A 23,351-nucleotide genomic window follows, 5' to 3' on the forward strand; every position below is an offset into this window, starting at 1 on the left:
TTTTAAGGACATATGCTGCATCATTTTGGTTGCCTGCATAGTACTTTTTAACAACGCCATACTCATTGCAATAGATAAAGTACTTCCAGGTCCTTAAAAATCATAAACATGCTTGCACAGCATTTCCATTTTCCTTCTTTAGATGCAGACTGAGATAAATTTATTTTTTTTTTTTTTGCTACCATGACAAATTTTGATCAATCTAAATTCCAAAACCTTATTCTACAGTTCATCAGCTGTGGGGCTACACTTAATATCACATTTAGTTTTCCATGTCAACATCTCCAGTCACTGGACAGCAGTCACAAAAGCTTAATATTTATTTTGTGTGATTATTTTTCATGTAGGTATTTCGGCTTTCTTAACTGCCCAGCAGTGTAAGCTGTAGCTCAGAAATGCATAGAGATTAGTCTGTTGAGATTTACCCTACTCTTGTGATTAGGCATCCATTCTGTTAAATTATGATAATGAAAATAAATTACTTCAATTTTAAGTTCTTTCCCAAGTCCATGATTGCCACAGTTATAGTGTCTGGTTTAAGAAGCTAAACTATATGCAAGCAAAATGCCAGTTAATTTAGTCCTATGGGGAGAAGGCGATTTTCAGCTTAGTTCCATAAATGCTCATCTCTAGTGTCTATATATCAAAATATTCAGCATTTTAACAAATATTCATGTATAGGCCTAGACAAAGTGTCATTACAGTATTCTGCTATGTTGACTTGAAAAACAGTTACATATAACTCCATTTCTAATTCCAGACTGGCCTTTAGATGCTTTATAAACATAAATCACAAGATTATTGCCAGTAACTCATCCTGAGCTTCATCCCTACCAAGACATTTGGGCTCCTACATGTGAAACCTAGTATTCTGTACTTCTATATTTCCTACAGTACATTCTGTTTTTTTTTTTTACTGGAGTCACTAATGTGTTAGCTACTCTGATGCCAATGCACCCAATTGTACCAGAGCATTAGAATATGTGCAGGATATTATTTTTTGCTGTACTACATGCATTAAAGTTGCATTGTTATTTTAACCTTCAAAGGTAGTTCAGAGCCACAAAGACTTATAGATAACAAGATTTACATAACATACTGAACAAGCTATTTACAACTATTTGTAATTACCACATCTGAGGAGCATACATAAGCACACTGACTAACTAGCACATGTACACATGTACATACAGAAACACACACACACACACACACACACACACACACACACACACACACACACACACACACACACACACACACACACACACACACACACACACACACACTGTAGCAAAAAAATTATTTATATTAAAGTGTGGCATATAAAAAGCAATCCAGTGAAGATGTTACATAATTTTCAAAGTAAAAGAAGCCGTAAAAATGTTATGCATAGTGCAATTATTGAATAAGCTACTTAAGTACAAATTCATTTATTTTTCTTCAAAGGCAAATAAAATGGTGTCTATGTTTAATGATCAAACAGAACGTTCATCAAACAGCCGTTCATTGTACATAGACCATCAAAAGTTCCTTTACTCAAAAGGCCAAATGATCATAAATAAGTTCTTTGAACAATTATAGTTGGCCAACATCAAGGGAATTGAACTAGTATGTACCTATTGATAATGTACGGATAAGGAAAGGATTCAGTGAACACTGGACCCTCTTTTTGTGGGAAGCTGCACTCCCAACACCCACCGCTAATTATATATACTAACTCCGAGATCGCACTACAGTGGGGAAAAGGCAGGTTTCCTTATCCCTACATTACTGGCAAGTCTGTACTAGTTCAGTTCCCTTTATGTTGGCCAACTATGTTTGTTCGATGAACTTATATACAATCATTTGGCCTTTCGAGAACAGGAACTTTCAATGGTCTATGAACAATGAATGGCTGCTCAATGACAATGAACTTTCCATTTTTTTGTTAAACAGAGATCCAATAAAATATTGTTCTTGAATTAAACTTAGATAAAGAGATGTTGATCAATGTACAAAATTAAATTTAGGGCATGGATATGGAGAAAACAGATTCAGCAACTAAAGAAAATCATACTTGAAGATTGTAGATATGTATACACACACACACACACACACACACACACACATATATATATATATATATATATATATATATATATATATATATATATAAAATACTATGCCACTACAAAGGCAGCACAATAGCACAAAATGCAGTGTTGCCACTGCACGGCAAGAGGTCTCTAGATTGATTCTCTTCTGGGATGCCTTCTGTGTGGAGTGTGCATGTCATACCTCTGTTTGTATTGTGTTTTCTCTCCCTGATGTGGTATCCTAGCACATTCCAAAGACATGTAGTAAGTGGATTAGACACACTAAATTGGCCATAGATTTGTGTGTGTGTGTGTGTGTGTGTGTGTGTGTGTGTGTGTGTGTGTGTGTGTGTGTGTGTGTGTGTTCACGTGTGTGTGTGATGGAGAGACAACAGTGGTAGGGCTAGCAACCCAGTGGTGTGAAAATTGGCTCTAGATGATGTTGATGTGATACCCTGACCAAATGTGTGAAAATGGAACAAAGGAGGTTATGAATGAATGACTGGAATGCAACTGCAAAAAATGCAGAACACTAATATTAGTCTGGATTGTATGTGAAGCTTATAGACACATCCCAAATATGTGGTTCTGCAGTTCACTTAAGGATGTTGTAGTGATGTCAGAGGGTCTGGCCTTTGGAGGGCATGTGCAAGATTGGCTTGGGATGAGGAATTTCCCTCCTCTTTCCTTTGTTTAGTACTTATATAAAATTTCATATTATCACAAAAAATAACTTTGAAGTGTAGGTTTAAGCACCTGCCTCATCTACTAGAGGCTCTGGATTTGCATCCAGCAACATCTTATTTTTTTAGTGCAATAATGGAAATGATCCTGGTCAGGAATTCATTCAGCAAAAAAAAAAAAAAAAGAGAATTGAATAAGACACAATGGTAGGTTATTTATAAAAATGTACATGTCTCTGCATATTGCATCTAACTTAATGAATCTTTGCTTAATATTTTAATAATAGGGCTGTTGGATGCATAGGTGCAAATGTTTGACATAGGAGCAGAACCAAACTAAGCAAGAACAAGCTGTGGATGCATTTTGGGATCTTATTATTCCTATCTTTATTAGTAGTCAGATAAGGAAGGGTGGCACCTTGCATTTGCTCAGTTTGTAAGCCTATAGCTCTAATTATTGTCTTTAGTTAAGTGCTTCCCCTTCCTTCTTAAACCTTCATCTATAGGTGTTTGCTAGACAGAAAGGGATGATTTTGAAATCTAACTAGGGATGTACCTGAAAGTCAGGGTTAGTTAAGGGGAATGAGTACCACAAGATGGGTTCCCATTAATTATTATAAAAGGAAAAAAGGAAACATATATAGAATAAGTTTCATCATAAACAATCCATCTACCCATATGGGTTATGATTGATATCTTCTTTATACAATTAGCATATGTCCTTAGCATGTTACCCTGCAATTCTTCTGACCAAAAGCATGTGCCCCGAGTCCAGGTTTGGCTGTGTTTCCACTGGTGAAGAGGCAAAATGCTCTTAGTCCTGCAAGCACTTATAGGTCAGTTTATCTGCAGTGCTGTGACTAGTTTTATTTATTTATTTATTTATGTATTTTGACATTTGTTAACCGTGAATGTCAGACTGAGCATGAACCCTTTTTCAGTAGAGGCCCAGGGAGAAAACTCAATACAGAACACATTAACAAAGCAGTAGTAACATAAAGTACAGAAAGCTTCCAATACATGGCAGACAATAAATACAGAAGTCACTATAGACAGCAAGAAAAAAAAACACAGATACAGTACCAAATAATTCAGTCAGCAAGCAATGCAGTAAATGAGTAATAAGGACATACGGTAGCAATTGTAGATTCATGAAAATCTCAAAAATACAGTACAAAAATAACACAAACTGCAAGCCCTGGAGTAAAGAGATACGAAATGAATATACAAGTAAGTAAAGAGTTGATGAGGGTAGTACACAGGAGGAACAGAAGGACATAAAGATAGTACATAAAGATAGTAGTTTGAGTTTTAGCCTATAGTACTAGTGGAGGTTTAAACAAGAATGAAAAATGAAATACTCAAGGGGATTAAAAGCATTGCACTGGTTTTCATTCAAGTGTTTAGATAAGTGTTGACAGGGCTAGGTATCTGAAAAGAAGGATAAGTGGGAACAGAGTAAGGGTAGGGTATTTAGGAAGTTAGGTAGGGGATGCAAAAGGGTTAGAACAGAAAGTGGGTTATCAGGGGAACAGAGAAAAGTTAGGGGTGGAAGCAAGGGAAGAGACAATTTGCTTGGGTTTTGGTAAGAGCAAATCCATGAGTTGAGCAGAGCCTCTTTTAATGCTTTTTTGAAGTGGAGGGTATTTGATATAGTTCTGAAGTTCAGAGGAAGTTTGTTCCAAGTTAAGGCAATGGAGTAGCTGTAAAGATGTTAACCCATTATTCTTTTAGGCTTCTACATTTCCAAGTGAGACTGATTAGAGCTCCAGAGAGAGAGACTGGGAGTATAGAAGGAGATGAGGGATGGGAAGGTGGGGCAGGAGTAGCTCAGCTTTCAGATTGTAGCAGCTGTTGTGGGAATTCAGGCCAGTTAAGGGATTTGAGAGAAAGACAATGGTGTGAGTTGTAGGGTTGGTTTGCAGTGAACCTAGAGACTTTGTTATAAGAGAGTTCTAGTTTAGACTTTAGAGAGGATTGCAGGGTGGTTAAGATTGGAGAAGTATAAAGTAGACTGGGAAGGAGATATTTGCAAGGGGAAATTTAGAGTCCTTGTTGAGGAATTTTCTGTTTCTACAGAACAAGCTTAGTCTTTGGTGAGTTTTTTATGCAATTTTGGATGTGAAGATTGAGTTTTAGTTAATCATCAATGATAGCATCCAGGAGTTTGGTGTATGTCTTTATGTTTATTGCAGTGTTGTCAAAGAACAATATAGTAAAAGAAGATTTGAGATGAAAAACAGATTTTGGGAGGAATAAGAGCAGTTTGTATTATGGGATTTAGTATCAGATGATTATCAGTTATCCACCTCTCAATGGAATTGAAGGAGTTTTTGGTTAAAGTATGGAAGTGTGACAGATTATCAGTAGTGCAGATAATAGTGGAATCATCCACATATTGTATGAGAGAGGACTGAGGGCAGGAAGCATGAAGACATTTAGTGAAGATGTTAAATAGTAGTGGTCCGAGAATGGAACCTAGAGGTACTCCGGTATTAACCGGAAAGAAGTGTAAGAAGCAAGAGAACCCCCTGACCTACTGCTGTCTGTTGGTAAGTAACTAGAGAAACATTTTAGAGTAAGATTACAGAGACCATGATCAATCAGACATTTTGGTGAGGAGCTTGGGGTAAGATACAGTGTCAAAGGCTTTAAAGAGTTCTTAAAATACACAGGATACTAGTTTATTGTTGTCTCTGGTTTGTTAGATAGAATAAGTGAAGGAGATTAGAGCAGTAATCGTGCTATGGCTAGAGTGGAAGACATGTTGACTAGATAATCAAGGAGTTGTTTGTGTCTGCATTTTTCCAGTATTTTTGTGAGGGGGGACAGAATTGCTATGGGCCTATAGTTTGAGCAGTCAGTGGAGTGCCCTCCTTTGTGGACTGGTATAGTGTAGAACATTTTGCAGATAGAGTGTACTGTAGATTCTTGGATAGATCAGTTGATATGGCTAGAGACAGGGTAGGCTATGGAGCTGGCAGATAACTTTATGAAACAGGTGGTAGATTATTGGCTGAGGGAGAGCACTGCTTAAGTTTGTTTAGTAGTGATTTAATGTAGGCAGTGGAGACTGATTTCAGTGAAAAGGTAGTTTTATGTCCTGAGGGAGAGAAAGGAGTAGTGAGAGTGGAAGCATGACTATTCTGGGTAAGTTTGCTAAGAGAGTCAATGAAAAAAGAGTTGAGAATACTGGTGGTTTCAATGGGAAAGTTGTTAGGGCAAGGGTTAGGTATACTAGGGCTAAATTGGTTAAGAACCTTGTAAATGGTGATCCAGATTTTTTTAGGATTATTGTGATGGTTTGAGACTTTAGGTAGAGGTTCAGTGGTGGGCAGTATGTCATCTCTCATCTGCTGCTGGTAGCATTGAAAGACATGCCAGTATTAACTATATATTTTTTAGGTATTATGGCATCCATGGATGAGCTGAGAACCTAGTGGAAAAGCACCACCCTCCAAGTAAAATCATTCTTTGATAACATAGCAGAGAAAGTTTACTGTAAGGATGTAAAGCCATATATCAATTCATCCTAAACACGGAGGTGAAAAGCTCAGGAGCCAAATATGGACGGGGGTGAGACTAATAAACAGCCCTCTCTATGTTGCCACAATCAGTGACCATCCTAGTCCTATTCAAGGTAATGATATTTTAGTTCATGGTTAGAGGACAGTAATGTGCAGGAGTTTTTAAAACTGGATTACATATCAGATTTTTTTGGATGCTCTACCAAACTGTTTGAATTGTTCATTGAGAAGATAACTTCTTCCCTGTAGCAGTTACTTGTAGATGTGAAAGGAGGATGTTTTGCCAGAAATGGGGGGCATCCATGGTAGTTCCTTCCCATATCTCCATCTTTGAAACTATCCCAGCCCAGATGGCATTGCCCATTATTGAACCTCATGTCAGAGAAGGTCACATGTTAGATGCTGTGGGGTTTCCATTACTGTAAACACCCCAGTGTCAGTCAAGGACAAAATTGTTAAAGGTGAGTACATGGATGTATTTGATTTGACAGATTCTGAAGGTATTCAGTTAATTCTAGAGTTTGAGGGTAGAGCGTAAAATAATTAATGGTAGTCTTAGCAGCAATTGACAGGAATCAAATGTGTAAATTCAGAATCTGTAACTGGGACAAATGGATTTGGGTTTCATCCATTTTACGATGACTGTTTTGCAAAAGGAACCCCAGCAAGTTCTCCACTTACTAACTTATTTTATTTCCATTATGGAAACATATAGCTTCAGAGGCAATCCTACATTGCACTGGCATGACCATATGTTTAGGAAGTTAAAAACAGTCAACACGGCTTTAAAATGAGAGGAGTGCCATACAAACCTCTGGTTAGGGGGACATGACTGGCAAGCCATGACACACTATCTCAGGGGGAGTGGATGACCCTAGTGGTGCATAAAAGGTTTGTTGTTTATTTAACAGGGTCCTATGTGTATGTCCAGTCTATTGCTTCATGCTTATGTGTTCCTTTTGCATAAAAGGGCATCTGGCTGTAAAATGTTTGTTGAAGGATGGCCAGTCCCATCCACTTCTTATGATTAAGTCAGAGGTTGGCTTGACCTTTATCAATGTGGAGCTGACTGTTTGGGGCAGCATACCAGTCTGAGGAAGATGAGTTGGCCACCCCTTTTGTAGCTGGCAGCACAGGTAGCTTCAGTCACTCTTCATTAAAACCACCATACTAGCCCAATTGCTATAGGCATATCCTGATTAAAAGATGAAACATGAAATATTGAGAGGCTTTACTTTTGTTTTGTTTATTTTGTGAAACCCAATGCTTCCCCTTCTTTTGGAAGTGTGTAAGAATTTATAGTCTGTTACAGACAGCAAAGACTTAATCAGGGAGTTTCTCACCAAAGAGGTCATGGTAGGCAGAGTTTGGGGACCATTCCCAGATCCTCTCTCTGTTTCCTTCAGAATTTCCTCATCGGACCTTGTACCCAAAAAGAAGAAGAAAGTACATCCATCATCTTTCCTTTCCTCAGGGCGCATCTGTTCATGACTGTATAAAGAAGGAGGACATTAAGGTGAAACATGCATTATTAGAAAATGTCATCAACATTATCAGGAGGTTTCCTGACCCATGGGTGGTAAAGCTTGATATCAAAGCTGCTTTACATTTATTACAAATATGGGAGGGTGATTGGCTTCTACTAGATATGCATTTTGATACTAAATTCTTCTTTGACACTGCTAAGCTCATGGCCTGTGACATGGTTTATTTCTCTCTTCAGAGACTTAGCATGATCCTCCAATGGTGCTGACAGCAAAATGCCCCCACATCAAAAAGTAATATACTACCTGAGTGATTTATTTGTGGTGGATGATGGAGTAGGCCTAGGGGTTTCCTACTGCAGACAGCAAGATTATCATCCAGTTAAAGTATTGGATGTTTTGGGTTTGGATGCCAACTCACTTTTATATACATTTTGCTTGCTGCCAAGTAAGATGATGCATTTAAAGGAAGCTAATTTCCAATTAAGCTGAAGCATTTAAAGGAAGCCACTGAGTTTTTCTTCAAAAAAAAAGTGAAGTTAGAGCAGAACATGATGTTACTGTGGCTTTTCAGTTTTTCCTGCAGAGCTACAACACCTAGAAGAGCTTTCACTAGGGTTCTTACCAACATGTTGAAATGAGGTCATCAAAAACACCATAAAGTGAGAGTGACACCAAGAGTAAAGGAAGACCTCCTCATAGATTCATGATGGCCAGAAATTGGGGGCAGGCAGGCTACTGGAGCAGACTCTTGGGTGGTCATGTGGTAGCCTTCCCTATTTCATATCCTCCAGCTTTTCTGTACCAGTTGGCTATTTTATTGGAAGACTATGTGATTAGTACAATACATTGCAGAGTTATTATTTTCTCGTGCACTACTGGGTGCTATGGCTGGACATGCCATAATCCACCTGTACCTGAGCTGTCCTCTTCTGCTTCTTCTTTTGGCTTTTCCCAGTTAGGGGTCACCACAGTGGATCACCTGTCTGCTCAAGACTGGCAGTAGAGTTTTACAGTGTCGAGCTGCCAGCCCGGTGCCCAACCTTCCATGGAAGGCACACACACACACGCACACCTAGGGCCAATTTAGAGTGTACAATCCACCTACAGCATGTCTTTGGGATGTGGGAGGAAACCGGAGCACCAGGAGGAAACCCACATGACCACAGGGAGGACATGCAAACTCTGCACAGAAGGCACCCCAGCCAAGGATTGAACCGGAGAACCTGTACCTGAGCTGTCCTACTGGTGGCAAATACAGTCATTGTCTTTGCAATGCTGAGGAAAGAAGTTATAACATGTTTCAGTATTTTGTGTTATTAATAAATTGGCTATATTCATTTTTTGTGTGTCTTACTGGGGGAATGGGATTAGAATAATGTGATTTTGGCTATGTTGAACTTCAATTATCTGCACATCTTTTTTTAGAATGATCATATGAAACATTGGCAACAATTTCTTTCAAATAAATTGTATTTATTTATTTACACTCTGTTGACCTCTTTTGGCGGGGGGTAAATGAGGTGATATTTATTGTGACTTAGAATAAATTTGGCCATGACACTAGGAATTTTCCCTGCTCATTAGGAGAGTGCATTTTCCTATTCTAGTGCAGAGACAGCTGGGAGAACACTGATCAAGGAGGTCCATAATGGTTAATAGCACTGAAGTGAACACTGATGCAGTGATTGAGACTTTACAAGACTCTGAGCAGCTATTTCAGCAAAATGTATGTTTCACTGTAAGAAAATATTCAAACAACAATAAATATTTCATTACAGCCCTCCATTCAGGAGGGTTTCAGGATGATATTTTGGGTGAATTGTTTTTACATATAGATCCAGTGAGTGGAAAAGATGTTTCATGGGGTGAAATTATGGATAAAATCCAATCAGAGAATTTGGAAGCCATTTTATAAGATGATTGCCGGAAAAAAATAAATCATATGCCAAGACTAAACTGCAGAGAAGGTGATAAGAGATGGACAGAGTAAAGGACGTGTCAACAATCATAGGAAATTCATAGTAAGAATTCAGAACAAAGAAAAAAGAAATTGACAGGTATGACATTTGGGATAATTGAAGGGTCCCATTGTGAGTGAGGGCTCATGAGGTAAGATCTTTTATTCATAAAGAGACATTTTGTGACAGTACTTTTGTGACTGGTTCAGTTATGGGAAGTTTTTCGGGGGAATACGAAAAGTAAAAGAACTAAAATTCATGGAATTCACATGTGGTTAACTCATTCCCTCCAGTAGGCTCTGGAAGTTTGCACTGCAACTTCCAATGGGTGAAGCCTATGCTTTCTGATGAAATCAAATCATGTCTGCCCATTTCAAACAAATACTCATATCTCTGGAATCATAGGGGTTACAAAAGAAATACCAATATCAAATTCTTCAGCACAAACTGTTTTTTAAAATGGCAGTATTCTTTATTTTCTATGTCTTAAACTGGATGTTATAAATCACAGTAAATCCAGTAGCTATTAAATTTATAACATTCTGTAAACAACTTAAAAAATCTCAGCAACCTTTCAAGTTACACACATACTGTAAGCAAAATTTTCTTCATCCAGCTGAGAGTTTTCATATGAGTCTAAGCAGTTCTGCCTGTGCTACTAATTTGTAGAGATATTTACACAAACATGACATTTATAACAATATAAATAAATATTATACGAATGATTAATATCACTTTAACTGCAATAAACAGATGTCAAATATCAATGCAGCTATGTTTGCCATTCTCATACCTCTCAGCTGTACAGATTTTCACAGAATGACCAGATTTTTGCCTCAAATTTTTGGTCCATTTTTCATAAAATTGTGTCTTTGTGGCAAATTAGTGGCAATCATTAAAGACTGAAGTTAGAAAATAATGACAGACATTCGAGTTTCAGACTTTCTACCCTTCAGAAAATTCATGCTAATGTAAAACCTGTTATTCTTTTAACTTTCTAAGTTTGTAAGAGCAACATTTAAAAAATGTCCCTATTTTTGGGCCTTTGTCATACTTTTATTAATGGCTTTGTCCAGAATTCTTGCTCTAAGAGGTTGAGAGGTATGGCCATTGTGTAAGCTTTAACATGGCCTATTTTGTTACTTTGTATGTAGTCTGATTTTGGAATTATTAATGCAAATACAAGCAAGCAATACTTGACACCTAGTGGCGTAACTACTTTTTGCTTATATTATACTGGTGTTCATAGATTCGTTGTCTAATCTTTCTTTCTGTTTTTCCAATATAATATGCATTACATAATTCGCATACAGCCACATAAACAACTCCTTTTGAGTTGCAATTAAACTTATCACTAATAACATAACTCCTATTTTTAATACTCAGTTTATTACCTATTTTAATATATTTACACTGTGCACAACAGCCACATCTTTTAATATATTCTAATATATATTTTTAAATATTTCTCCAATACATACATATATATATATATATATATATATATATATATATATATACAGATATATTTTTAACAATGCAATTGATTGGTTAATTAATTTATTGCTGATAAGAGGATATTTATTGATTATGTAATTTAATTGATTAATTAACAATTTGATATGTATTTAAACATCTTTAGTTTTTTATACTGATTGTCTGAAGAAGTCAGAGCACTAGCCCTGACGAAAGCGCTTACAAATAAAAGTTTTTGTCTTGCTTGCAGTCTTGTTGGGCCATAAATTAAATGGTTAATGCAACAAATGGAATAAATACTTTACATGTTCATAATTTCTGGTAAATTACAACATAGACCATGATGACAGTTTTAGATTGTTTCAGTAAATGAAAATAATATAAAAATATAAGTAAAAGAATAGGCATCCTAAATCTATGTAGTAAGTGTAATAACACAACAATATTGGAAAATTTTAGATTTTTGACACAAGAAGAGAGATTACAAACAAAGAAAGTTTGGGGAGGAGATACGACATGGAACCAAGAAAAAGAACTATGATCTTGTATAGTTGTACTTTGCAGGAAGTCAGTGAAAATATTGAACATACCAGTAGTAATGATGGGAAAAGTAGCCATTGCAGTTCTCAGATGGCATAATCAGGTATACAGAATTATAGCATTGTATACCAATGTTACAAATAAAGAAAGAGAAAATTATTTTATAAAATTGTCGAATATGTAGTAATTAATATGGCTATAATATTAACAGGAGATGCTAATTGTGATTTAAGAGCAAAAAAAAAGAAGACAGAAAATTATGTTAAAGTTATAAAATGTGGCATTTTAATGATTTGGAATAATAATTGTTTTATATATATATATATCTATATCTATATATATATATATATATATATATATATATATATATGGGTCTACTGTATAAGTTCGAAAATACACTTCTTCAAACTCACACAATAGACCCTGGGTTACGCAAAAGTGCACTTAATCGAAAGTGTACTTTCGTGAAACCCGCTTCAGCGAAGGGCTACTACTGACTTTAGTGCAGTAGTTATGGATGTTAGGGTTAAGGTGTGGGCCATGGTAAGGGGATAGCTAATAGGGCTATCCCCTTACCATGACCCGCACCCTAACCCTAAGGTCCATGACTATCGCACCACAGTGGAGGACATAGCATGTTTTCCTGCTGTCCTCCACTGTGGTGCGATCCGTTCGTTGAAGTTGAGTTCGCAAAAGTGCACTTTCAAATAAGTGCACTTTCGCGTAACTGAGTGGTCTACTGCTCTTTTTTGAATACATGGTATTCGCTGAAAAGCAGTAGACCCATATATATATATATATATATATATATATATATATATATATATACACACACATATATATATATATATATATATACACACACATATATATATATATAATATATATATATATATATATATATATATATTATTTATTTTTTTTTTTGAAGGCATATATAAGACTGAATAGATTATTTTATCATTTCACAAGGTTTAAATATAGCTGAAGGAGAGACACTTGTGACAGGGTTTTCAGATCATTCAGTCATATGGAAATGGGTACAAGACAATAAGGAATACACCAGACTGGAAAAAGGAATAAAAAAACTAAATGAGAAATGATGGGATGAAAATGAAAAGAAAGTAAGTATGCAGTTATGGCACAATCACAATTCCACTAGAGTGCATTATAAAGACTGGTCCAAGTGGTGACTGGCTTTTAAACTAAGATATGAAAAATATTTTATAGAATGACAGTAAGATGTAAGAAAAGTAAAAAAAAAGCAAATTATAAAACAATGTGTATAAATGCTTTAAAGGATTTGGGAAGGAAAGATAGAGAATATTATGTGATAGGCTGGGGAATTTATGAAAAGAATCAAGATAAAATTAAAGAATTTTTACTTAAGGAAAGGTATTACTTACAAGGTAAAAGAGAAGCAGTATCAGCTTATCTGAGTAGAGTAGTTAAAGAGAATACTAGCATAATGAGAGAACTGAACAGATGACAGTGGACACATAAGAAGGCCTCAGGAACAAATGATAAATATTAAAATAAATTATGCAAAGATCATGTTTCACAATAGAAAGAAAGTACAAAAATAAAAAAGAAAGAAAAAAAGAATGAATGGCATGTTAATGACATAGAAAGCCTCCAGACACTAGAACCAACCCAATTTGGTTTCATCAAGGATGGGCCATACCTACTCAACCTGGTGGACTTCTTTGAGAAGGGAACTCAAGGAATCGATGAGGGCAAAATGGTCCACACTGCCTACTTTGACCTGGCCAAAGCATTTGACAAAATACCCCACTTGGTCATTGTTGACAAACTCAGGAGGTTAGATATAAACCCTTATGTCACCCAGTGGATAACCAGCTGGCTCACAGGCAGGACCCAGGAAGCTAGAACATGGAAGTCCACCTCTACAAAGAGGCCAGTCACAAGCAGAGTCCTTCAACAATCAGTCCTGGGACTGCTCCTTTTTGCATTTACTTCTCTGAAGTCAAGACCAATGTCAATGGCCTTTGACTGACTAAATTTCCAAATTATTGCAAATTAGGAGCAGTCATAGAGTCCTCCACTGATACAAATATTTTCCAGGAAGGGCTGACACAGACACATAAGTAGTGTCAAAGCCATGGACTAAACCTAAATGCCAAGAAATGCATAATAGTATCGTTTGTGAAGTCATCCACTCCTGGTAACTATTATATTGACAGCACTCCCCTAAGAGATTGATCCAGTAGTCATTGACTTGGGGGACACACATAGACAGCAGTCTAGCCTATGACTATTATGTGTCTACTATAATGAGGAAATCATTGTGTGTTGTGCTACTTATAAACAATGTATGGCATCTAGGAAGTCATTGTTCCATTGTATTTGGCATTCATTAGATCTATCATTCAGTAAAATGCCCCTTTCAGTATGTACCTAACCTGGCATATCCAACAAATGGAGCATTCACAGAGGTTCCTCACTAAAAGAATACAAGGCATAAGTAACATAGCCTATGCATAACACCTCAAGGCCCTATACCTGTATTCTGTCTCCTACAGGCTGCTGAAGAGAGATCTGTGCCTGGCATACAAGACATTGTCAAACCTCACATTGCTGGACCTCCTGCATATCCACAAATCCAGCAGTACCATAATTACCCATTCTGAAGACTTAAACCTTGTCTGTTATATAAATAGGACCTGATAGAGAAACAGGTATGTATTTCAGAGACTACCCCTTCTCTAGAAAAGGCTCCTCATCCATGTGAAGCAGAGTTCCTACCTAACCCAATTCAAGTGCAACATTAACAGTTGGATGGGGAACAGGAAATGTATCCTTGGTTTGGCACCTATGGCTCTAATGGATACAGGCAGTCTATAAATGGCTCATCTCTCTGGCCCCCTTTGCAAAATTTTCATCTCCCAAGACCCTGCTTACACTTATCAAGGGTACTAGAGCATGTCAGAGATTTGGGATGCAAAGCTAGGCTTAAAAACCTATGGATAATTAAGAGAACAAGCAAATAAAGGTTTGGAAAACAAGATTTCCTTATACAAATTAGATAAGATACCAGAAAAAAGTTAATTCACATTCAGTTTTAAGACCAGATTGAATAGGAAACCAATTTTATGATAAGTTCATGGACTAGCAGAATTATGAATCAGTGGTTAAATAAAGGTATTATGTATAAAAATATCCAGTGCTACACTTAAATGTGTATGAAAAAAGGAAGATATAAATACAATTAAAAATTGGAGACATATAGTATTGAACAATTCAGATTATAAGATTGTTATGAAAATAATTCAGAAGAGAATGGAAAATAAAATAAAAAGTATTATGATAGTATATATAGTTTAAAGGGAAAAGGATTTTATGAATTGTTATTAACAGGAAGGGGAAGTTATGGATGATGATATAAGCAGGACTGCTGAAACCAAGATCAAGACAGGATATTTAAATAAAGCATTTGATGCAGTACAGAATGAACTTTTGTTCATTACAGAAGAGTATAACATTAGTGAGAAAATTATGAATACATGTTTTCTGCAAATGGTAAAAATAAAGTAAGATATTTACCAAATGGATGGTTAAGCAAAGAAACAGATAAGAATGCATATGTCAGGGATGTCCTATGATGAGCATATTATTTTTGTTAGTTATGAATGTATTAGAGATGTACATTTGCATATGAAATGTGCTACTTATGAAGTGATAACTCCAGTTATTTTTACATATGCAGATGATATTATCTTGATTATGAGAAACAAGGTCTGGGTGGGAGAGTCTATATATTATATGCATCAATATTTAAATATGATCAGCATGACCTTAAATAAAGAAAAAAGCAAAGAACAGGGTGATATAGTAAAGACTGAAGGAATATCTTTTTCAGTGAAAGAAATCTTTGTGCTAGGAATAAGATTTGGGAGTAAAAATGTGAGTGTGGAACAATTCAATATGATAATAGGTGAAATAAAGGAGTTTTATTGCTTTTTTTAAAAACATACAAACTATTGTTTAATAAAACAGTTTATTTGATGTATTCAGTTTTACTGTGAAAGACTGTGCATTTAGCAAGTGTCTATGTGCTGCCAATAATCTATGAAAAAGAATTACTACAAGTATTTTTTCTTTTATATGAGGTTCAAGATTGAAGCCAGTGAAGATGGTGGTCTTTTATATGGATAAGGAACATGGAGATTTAGGATTAATAAACCCAGTTGTTTATACTGCTTCTTTGAATTTGCATAAAGATTTACTTTGGGTAAATGATAAAAATTAGCAGTTAGTAGTAATTTACTAAAGTGCAAATATGCGTAGCATTGAGATATCTAAGAAAACTCAAAGGGGAAACGTATAAATGAAGAAATGAGATGTTGTAAAGAAAAATTTATTTTAAGGAAAATAAAAACTGGAAAAATTGAAAATGAGAGGAAAGAGTGGTATTATGTCAATCCTTGGACTCATCTAGCAAATGAAAAATTTAAAGCTATAAAAGTATGAAATGCATAGTGTAATAAGCAAGTAAAATGTAAACATTTCTTTTTTATGTAGCTTAGTAATTAATAAATTACCAGTAAAAGGAAATATGCCATACAAAACATTAGTGAAAGAGTGTGTATATATTATGGTAAAGAAGAAACTGCAGCACATATTTTTTGCAATATACAAGGGTTCCAAAATTTGTCAGAAAAATTATGTGAAGAAAAGTTCTTTGAAAATATAAAGGATGTAAATGAAACAAATATGGATGTGATTATGTATGGATATTATAGTCATAAAATAAGGAATATGTTAGTAAAATATGTGACGCTCATGCCCTGGCCCAGCAATCAATAAGCCTCAGTCCTCACCACTAATACCAGTCTCATATAGGAGGAAAGGATAACAAATACACACAGTAAAGTGCAATTTCCCTTAAGAGCACAGAGAGATCACAGTCAGTCGGGCTGGTCGCTCCCTTGCTCTCCAGGTTCCCATTAAGACTCTCCACTGGCACAGCTATAGGGTCGAGATTTCAGCATAGTGGACAAGCTAAAACCTCCAGCACCCTCTCTGTCCAACCAGTGCTTTGTGTCCCTGCCCAATAAGCTCACACACACACACACACACACACACACACACACACACACACACACACACACACACACACACACACACACAAACACACACACACACACACACACACACACACACACACACATACACATACACACACACACACACACACACACACACTTTGAGAAGAGTTTATACAACCACACAGACACTCCTGGGGAAGGCTGGCACAGTTTCTCCAGCTGTGCCTCTTTTTCTCAGACTATACAGTAGTACCAGCTGCCAACACCCACTAATATTTATAAGCTACTCAAAGGCCTTTAAAAGGGTATCCAATTATTACTGTGCAATATTATTATCCAAGTGGTAGCATAGCCCAGGGCTAGAGCTATTGAAGTGTCTTTGTACAATTTTACCAAAGCCATGCAAGTACTCTAAAGAGCTTAAATTATCTCTACAAAAACAGCCACAGTTGAAAGGGTTTAAACATATTTAATAACAGTCAAAACACAAGACGATACTTTTTACTACACAGTGCTAGTCAAGAGTTCAGAGATCACAAAGAAATACTTAAAATAATTCAGTAGTATAGTTCTGACATCACAGAAAAACACTTAGTCTAATCTTCCTAATTCCTAGCTATTTCTAAGAGAAAACACAAGTCTAAGATAAACTTACATATAGAGCAAGACAGTGCTGGAGAGTTGGATGATCAAGACAAAAATGCTTCATGTTCTCTGATTCTCTCTATTTTTAAAATCACATTCCTGGTTCACATTACATCATTCTTCACACTTCCCTGAGTTACATTACATCATTCTTCACACTTCACTGGGTTCCCAGGCTAACAGAAACTACATTTACATTCTTCACCTCTGGGCAGAAACCAGAGCAATAAAGGACATTTATGCATGCAAATTCTGGCCATTAGCTCTGACCTTAAAACAATAGGCAGCATGCTCCACTCTAGACTCACTGGCTTAGAGTCCTAACATCAAAGGTTTACAACATGCTTTACTTGCTCAGTAGAGTGCATTGTTGTTACATTTTTTTTTCAGTTCCACGTGTAACACTATTTTTACCATTTAAAACAACAAGCTTGTGGTTTACATTAATATTTACAGATGACATAATTATCTACAATATTCTATCTGGCTAGGCTGGCAGCCTTCATGTATCTTCACCCAATCTTTATATATCACCCCCCCAGAGAACTCAAGCTAGCTTTTCAAGTGGCCCTTGAGAAATGCTGCTTGAGAGAGAGTTAGGTCTATCTGAGTGTACCTTACCCCATTCCCTGTCTTGAGAGCCCATCTGTATTGGCATTGGTAATCCCACTGTGGTGCTGTACGGAAATATCATATGCTTGCAACCCCAGGCTCCACCTTAACAACTTGACATTTTGCTGGCTGGGTCTGTTTAACCATGTTAGGGGGTTATGATCTGTCATAACAGTGAATTTCCTTCCATACAGATAAGGCTGAAGTTTCTGCAGTGCCCACACTATGGTTAGACATTCCTTTTCTACAGCTGCATAGCAATCCCCCCTGGGTTGGGGCCTATGACTGAGATAAACCACTGGTTGCTCTTCACCCTCTGAAAAAAATCTGGCTAAGTCCAGCCCCCACCCCATAGTTTGAATCATCCACCTGCACAACAAATTATTTGCTGTAATCTGGACTGGCTAACACAGGGGGTCCTCCCAAAGCTTCTTTAAGCTTCTGGAATGCCTGCTCACATGCTGGGGTCCACACTACCTTATCTGGCCTGTTCTGCCTTGTCAGGTCTGTGAGGGGAGCAGCTATGGTACTATAAACGGGGGATGAACTTTCTGTAGTACCCTGTTGTCCCTAAAAATGTCCTCACCTGCTTTTTGGTAACAAGTGCAGACCATGCCTGAATGGCTTCCACTTTGGCTGGTTCTGGCCTTATCTCACCACTCCCCACTCTATGTCCTAGGTAGGAGACCTCTGCCATAACCACCTAACATTTGTTAGGCATAGTGGTCAACCCTTCCCTCTGTAGTCTTACAAGCACCTCCCTGACATGTTGAAAGTGTTGTTGCCAGGAATGGCTGTAGATGGCAATATCATCTAGGTAAGCAAGGGCAAACCCTCCTAGTCCTGCTAGGATATGATCTACCAGCCTCTGGAAAGTTGCTGGGTTATTCTTCATCCCAAAGGGCATCTTTGTGAACTCATACAAGCCAAAAGGTGTCACGAAGGCTGACTTCTCTCTAGCACTGAGAGTCAAGGGCACCTGCCAGTAACCCTTGGTAAGATCGATAGTTGTAAGATACTTAGCCTCACCCAGCTGCTCTAGGGCCTCATCTGTCCTAGACATGGGGTAAGCATCTGACTCTGTGTGACTATTTAATTTCCTGTAGTCCCCACAGAACCTGGTGCTGCCATCCTTCTTTGGCACCAGCACCACTGGGGAGGCCCAGGAACTGTTGGCCTCTTGAATCACCCCTAGTTCCAACATCTCCTGTACCTCCTCCCTCAGAGTCTGTTTGACTCTCTCAGGCACTCTATAAGGGACCTGCCTAATAGCCCTTTGGGATCCTGTATCCACCTGGGGCTGATCCAGGTGGGTGCACCCTGGTTTTTCAGTGAACATGTCCCCAAATTCCTGCAACACTGCTCGGATTTCCCGAACCTGGGTAGGAGATAGCTGCTGGGACATTGCTACCCCTTCCACTGAGGTGTCAGCTCGAGCCTCACTGAGGAGATCAGTCACTAGATCTCCCCCAGACTCCTCCAGCAATCCACTGCAAATGCTCAGCACAAGGGCCTCCCTATCATGGTAAGGTTTCATCATGTTGACATGGTACAATTTGTGCCCCTGCCTTCTGACTAGCAGTTCCACCATGTAGTTAACATCACTTACCTTTCTTATCACCTTGTAGGGTCCCTCCCAAGCTGCTTGCAGCTTGTTGTGTCTGACAGGAATGAGAACCATTACCTGCTACCCCAAAGCATACTCTATAGCTCGAGCATTCCTGTCATACCACACCTTTTTCTGTTGTTAGGCTTCGGCCAGGTTCTCCTGGGCCAAGCCCATGAGTTGCCTGATCCTTGTCCTGAGGTTTAAGATGTATGACACAACAGACTCCTTGTGAGACTCACACTCAACTTCCCACTCATCTCAAATTAAATCTAGAGGTCCCCTCACCCTATGCCCATAGAGCAACTCAAAGGGTGATAAACCTGTGGATTCCTGGGGATCCTCTCTTTAAGCAAACAAAAGATGGGGAAAATATTTGTCCCACTCCCTGTTAAACTGAGCTGCAAATGCCCATAGCATGGACTTGATTGTAGAGTTTAACCTCTCAACAACACCATTAGTCTTGGGATGGTAGGGGGTGATCTTCATGTGCTTCATCCCACAGGACTTCCACAGACAAGCCAACAGGTCTAACATGAAACTGGCACCTCTGTCAGTCAGTATTTCTTTTGGGAAACCTGCCCTGCTGAAATTCTCTAACAAAGCATTTGCCACCTTTTCTGCCTCAATGGATGACAAAGCCACTGCCTCAGGGTATCATGTAGCATAATCCGCTACCACTAGGATATACATTTTCCCTGTGGAACTTGGGGTACTCAGAGGACCCACATAGCTACTCTCTGAAATGGCTCCTCAATCACAGGCAAAGGCAGTAAAGGAGCTCTCAACTTGTCTCCTGCCTTGCCTACCTTTTGGCACTGCCCACAGGTCCTGCAGTACCCTGTTACATCTCTGAAAATTCCAGGCCAATATAAGTACTGCATAATATGCCTCTTTGTACATTTAATGCCCATATGACTTGCAAAGGGAATATCATGGGCTATGGCTAGAAGCACCAGATGGTAGGCTCTAGGCACTATCAACTGTTGTACTCTCTCACCTTCTAGCCCTCCCTCAGGGGTCCACTCTCTGTACAGTAACCCTTTGTCCCAGTATACAGATCCCCCCTTTTCTTGAGAATCAGGTGCCTCCCTAGCTACCTGCCTCAGGCCTTGCAATGTAGGGTCTGAGAGCTGAGCCTGTCTCAACTCTCTCCTTGTAACCCTTCCCAGCTACCCTTCCACAGGAAGTCTGGCATCCTCTGACAGTGGTGCCTCACTGTCAGCCTGAGTACTACTACTCACCGCTACCTTTACAGTCACTCTGTCCAAGGGAACATCAGTACCCACAAGCCGTTGTGGCTCACCTTCAGTCTCACTGCTACCAGGTAGCTCCCTTCCTGAAGTAACCACCTCACCAGTCCTGGCTGCAGGTATGCAGTCTGTCTGGGTGTCCCCCAGGATACCACATGGCCCCACTGGTTGCATTCAAAACATTTAACCCTAGCTCCTGGACGTGTACCTGGACTAGAGGCTTCCCCTGCTATTGGCAGATTCTGTTGGGGCAGTCTGTGCTTCCCACCATGGGTAGCTTTAGACTCATGAGCAGTACTGGTGGTCCCTTTCCTGTGCAGTGCTGCCCTGATTGCCAGGTATAGGTCTTCCTTCTTCCCCAACTCATCTGAAATAGCACAAGGTATATCAGCTAACCAGATCCTCATGTCCTCAGGCAAAGTGCTAAGGGCCTGTTCCCTCACCAAAAGTTTTGCCAGCCCTTCAAAAGTGGTGACCTGACATCCACTAACCCAACTATGGAAACAGGTGCTCAGTTCAACAACATATTCATACACACTTTCACCTGCCTTGCGTCTATGCTACAAAACGTTTTCCTATATGCTTCAGGTGTTTGCTTAAACAATTCTAACAAGTGATTTTTAACAGCAATATAATCAAAACATGCAATGTCAGACATTTTTGACAAAACAGTTATAGCTTTACCATGGAGTAAGGGGGTCAGGAACCGTACCCAGAGCCTTTAGTCAACACCATACTGTTTGAATACCCTCTCAAACATATGAATGAAACTATCAAAAGTATCCCCCTCTTTAAACTGCGGAAGACATTTACTGACCTTTTGTGCTTCTGGGGTCCAGTTACTCCCTTCCTCATTGCCTCCATGACTCTGGCGAAGAGTCAGCATTTCCCTCTCATACTTCTTCTGCCACTGCTTTTCCTCTGCTTCCAGGCATGGCAGTTTCTCATTTTCCTCAGCCTGTAGACTTCTCAGTCTCTCAGCTGCTTCTATCTCCAAATGCCTGGCCTCAAACTCAAGTCTCTTTAGCTCCAGATGGATTTTTAAGTCCTCTGCAGAAAGGTTGAGCTGTTCATTCTCTGAGGATATTATATCTCCACTGCCAGTCTGATTGTCCTCCTGGTTGCTGTTTTCTGATGCAGCTGTAACCAAGGCTGCAATCAGGTCTGCCTTAGTCAGGTTTCCATGCACCCCATTTTCCTTTTTAAGCCTGGCAAAAAATTTTTTTTCAAGGTTTTTTTAAGGCCCTTGGCCCCTTCCCCTTTTTGCCCCCCCCCCCCCCCCCCCCCCCCCCCCCCCCCCCCCCCCCCCCCCAAAAAAAAAAAAAAAAAAAAAAAAAAAAAAAAAAAAAAAAAAAAAAAAAGCTTTCCTCTTCTGCCCCCCAATGCGGGCCCCACCCCAACAACAAACAAAAAAAAAAAACAAACAATTTTTGGGATTCAGGGTTTGGGGGGTTTAAGCCAAAATTGGCCATTCACCGTCCAAATTCCCTTCCACACCACAAAAAAAAGATTTCCCAAACCCGGGTAGGTTGTAATCCCCCATGAAAAAAGTATCCCCTCCTCCCCAAATAAGGACCTGGTTTCCCCCAAAAAATGGGGGGCTTTCCAAAAGGGAAGAAAGGAAACCCAAAACAAAATTTTTAATTTTTTCCCAAAAGAACACGGAGATAAAGCAGGGGGGTTTTCTTTTGTTTAAAAATTTCCCAAAAAGCCCCAATGGCAAATAAAAGGCCAATCTAAGAAAAGGGGGCAAAAAAACCCCTTTTAAAACAACCCATTTTGTCATGCCCAAGAAACGGAAAACAACCACACAAAAAAACACAAAAAAAAACAAAGGGGTTAAAAAAAATTCCCCAAGGGGGTAAATCCAAATAGGGCCCCCCTTTAATACCCCAATTATGCATGGTACACCAAACCCGGCCCCCCGGGGTTGCAAAAAGGGTCGGGACATGTTTGGGAAACTATAAATTTTTAAAGTGGTAAAGGCATAAAAAAAACCCCCAAGAAATGTAAACCAAAAAAAATTTTTCCCAAAAGGGAACCCATCGGAGCTAAAAAAACCGGGGATTGGTTTAAAGGAAAATACCAAGGGAAAAATTCACCCAAGGGGGTGGTCCCAAAACATTTAAAAAAAACTTTTAAATGAAAAGGGTCCCATTGAAAAAGAAACCCGGGGATGGGGGGGGGAAAAGGTATAAAAAATTCTTTTAAAGCTGAAACAAATATTTTTCCCAAAACCAATGGAAATGCGGGAAAAAAACGCGGGTTCAAACCGGGTAAGTGGGAACAGAAAACAACCCTTCAAAAGGAAGGGTTGGGGGAAAAAGAAATAAGGAAATGCCGAAAAAGAGGGTTTGGGGGAAACAACTAGAAATTTCCACCTATTAACCACATTGGGAAATTTAAAACCGGGCTCC

Source organism: Protopterus annectens, chromosome 4.part1, assembly GCF_019279795.1.
Source record: "Protopterus annectens isolate FY-2018-M chromosome 4.part1, PAN1.0, whole genome shotgun sequence".
Taxonomy (NCBI): domain Eukaryota; kingdom Metazoa; phylum Chordata; order Ceratodontiformes; family Protopteridae; genus Protopterus; species Protopterus annectens.